Source organism: Etheostoma spectabile, chromosome 15 (assembly GCF_008692095.1).
Source record: "Etheostoma spectabile isolate EspeVRDwgs_2016 chromosome 15, UIUC_Espe_1.0, whole genome shotgun sequence".
Lineage (NCBI taxonomy): Eukaryota > Metazoa > Chordata > Actinopteri > Perciformes > Percidae > Etheostoma > Etheostoma spectabile.
Genome location: NC_045747.1, coordinates 1,548,909 through 1,552,011, shown reverse-complemented (window position 1 = coordinate 1,552,011; position 3,103 = coordinate 1,548,909). Strand labels below are relative to the sequence as shown.

The following is a 3,103-nucleotide window of genomic DNA, read 5'->3' as shown; positions in this document are numbered from 1 at the left end:
GAGATCACAGCCTCCCTCTCCCCCACCCCCCCTCCCCTCTCTCCATCTCTCTGCCCTCTGTTAATCCTGTGTCCTTCCAGCTCTCAATGCCAATCAGTGGAGATTACGCAGATAAATTTAACCAGCCAGATTAACTGTAATCCCACTCTGATCCGCAGCAGATTAACAGCCCTTCTTGGACAACAGCCAATACCATGTGCCATGACTTTCCCATTCAACGTATTCAACATTCATGTAATCATGTTTATGTCTGTCAGCTGGACACGGGTCTCTTGCTGACCAAAGGAGGCTGCGCTGACATTATACTGTACATGGTGTTGTTTTCTGTGCATGGACATGCTAATCTCTTGATTGAAATGTCCCTCTTGTCCTCATCTCCAACCTGATCTTAAGCAATATCTGACCTGATCCCTCCCTCCCTCCCTCCCTCCCCCTGACTGCTAACACTGGTAATCCAGTTAAGGCAATTTGACAGAGGTGGCAATCTTTTAGCACGTTACGTTAATCCACCATATGCGCCTTCATCAACAGAGCTGGATTGCCTCTCGATAGTTACGAAGGGTCCCCTGAGGACCCGTCTTCTTCCTGCTCTCATGGGTTGAGATCTGTCAAGCTGCACAGCATGATGTCGATCATCTGTTGCTGTGATTTTTTTCCCCCCTAAAGTCAATCCTCTTTACACTGGGCATATTGAAACACACTCGTGTTCTCCTCTTTTTCAGTTTCTTTGCTTCAAAATATGGCATTTTTGAATTTCACTACATCTTTAATTCAACCTCCATTTTTAATTTGTAACATCAAATTAAATTACATTGCTAGCACAGGATAAGTAGAAATTGTAATAGTTTTTCTTCGTCATTCGTGTTCAAGCTCTTTTCATTCATGCATTCAATCGGTTCCTTGTATCCGCTTTCAGTTTTTAGCGCGCACTGCACACGTGCAGATCTGCATAAAAGCCGTCATTATCATCAGAAAGTCATCCTCATCTGAATTCTTGCATTGTCTAGTTCAAAGCTGACATGACTCGTTTGATCTATAACCACCAACACAAGTTGTAACCGTTACCATAGAAACACGATTAAAGTGGACTGTAGCTTTTTAACGATGTCATCAGCAAGTCATGTCAATTAAGTTCTTACCTGTTGTCACAGATATCCCAAGAGGCCGCCGCAGATCTCCGCTCAGAAACAGTGCTTCTTGTCTTCTGTTTGTGAAGCTTGTTGTTGGTGTTTGTGCTTTTATATCTTCACCTCTAATCCCCTCACCACCCTCTTCTTTCCAGTTCTCCTCCTCCCCCCTGCCTGGCTATAATTGTCCTTGTGCCCAGTACCCCGCCTGCTGCCCTCCCCTTAACTGCCATGGCAGCGAGGCGGTGCAACCCACTGGGTAGACGGTGTCAAAGATCAATCTGGAAGGATTTGATGGGGCTTATCCCTCTAAACCGCAGCACGCCTGCGTTCAGCTTTGCTGTGCGGAGACGGCCTGCTGTCATCTCAGGTCCATGTGAGATGCTGTTTTCAAGTAGGGGGTGTGGAGCCCAGCTGTGAACAAACTCTCATTCCATTACATTTAAATGTAGTTTCTTGTGATTTTGAATTTTATACAAACCAAAAAGAAGCTCAGCACGATCAAATTCTCTCTCTAATAAAAGTTGCATGTTTGATCGTGAATTAGAGGACATGTTAAGTACTTAATATTTAGATTTGGATAAATCGTTGCCTTCATCGGGTTTTTGCTCTGGGCCAAAGAACTCAAGCTGGAGGACAGATGAAAGTGTCCAAAAAGTGTCCTTCCACCACGGTGTCAAACACGGTCAAACGTCACCTTCTTTTCATTCATGTTCATGTTGTCCTCAGGTCAAATGGACCCGTTTTCCCATATCAATGTTCTTTTCAATGCCCCAAAATAATATGATTGATTCCACCCAACGCTCTTTGGCAAATCACAGACTGGAATATGTCCCAGGACTATTTCAAAACCACTTCAATATTTTTTAAAATGCTATAAAATTGAATAAGACACCCCAAAATGAATGAAAGTAGAGATTTCTTCTCCACTTTCATTCATTTTGGGGTGTCTTATTCCTTTAAATTTAGTCTAAATGTATATTGTATGTATGTATGTATATTTTTTCCTATGTGCTGCTGTAACAGTAAATTTCCCATTTTTTGGGATCAATGAATATCTATCTATCGATCTATCTAAATAATTCCTAATTTCTGCTTTTCTAATGTTCTAATAGTTCATTGACAATAAATACCAATAATAACTGTAAAACTAAAATTAATAAGTTAGTGTTGCGTAGTGTTGAAAACGTCAAAAAACAGTGACATTGAAAACATTGAAAAAAAGAGTCAAAAGTGTTGAAAAAAGAGACAAAAACTTAAGAAAAAGTTAAAAACGTGGATAAAATGCGTCAACAAAAGTGTTAAGTGCACCTCGTGTTCCCAACACGTCTTCCAATTGCTTGATTTGTTATGTAATTGTTATTTACACCACTATTTGTGTCCGAGCGTCACGGCACGGGTTCGGGGCTGATGCTCGGAGGGAGGTGCAGCCAAATTGGGCGGGCCAGTGGTGCAATGATTTATCTGATTAACAGCAGTCACGTAACTACATCTAACGTTTCTTACTGGACACAAACAAACTGAACAAATAGCTGCTCCGGTTGCCTTCGACGTGCCTCTAGATAGTTTAGATCATTTGCTTCTTCCTTGGACAATGTGGATAAAAATCCTCATACAGTAGCTATTGTTTCAGTAGTTAACCCTTGTATGGTATTCGAGTCAAATTGACCCCATTCAAAATGGTACCAGTATAATTTTTTTCTACCTAAAAATCAATGTCCTTACCTTATTTTCCGTGATAAACACGTATTCCTGACTCAATTCAGAAAATTATCCTGGATATGACCACTTATGTTTTTTTCATAGTGGATTTTTAACATGAATTATAACTTATGACAAAAAAACTAATCCCACTTCAGTAAAGACTGATTGCATTCCCTAAACATATGTGTTATCTCAAGTGTTTGAAATTGAGATAAAGACAATATTGGTTAATAGATTATGAAGTAAGATTTGATTTCAGAATTGTTTTTAAA

At 40.3% G+C, this 3,103-nt stretch overlaps 1 protein-coding gene across 1 annotated transcript in view; it reads right to left on the bottom strand.

Annotated features, from left to right (window-relative positions):
• pde6hb (phosphodiesterase 6H, cGMP-specific, cone, gamma, paralog b) overlaps window positions 1-1,349 on the bottom strand; it is a 3,351-nt gene extending 2,002 nt beyond the window's left edge. Inside the window, exon 1 of the mRNA XM_032538366.1 lies at window positions 1,140-1,349. The gene's annotated coding sequence lies outside the window, so the exon portion shown is untranslated. The remainder of the gene's footprint in view (window positions 1-1,139) is intronic.
• Between the last annotated feature and the right edge of the window lie 1,754 nt (window positions 1,350-3,103).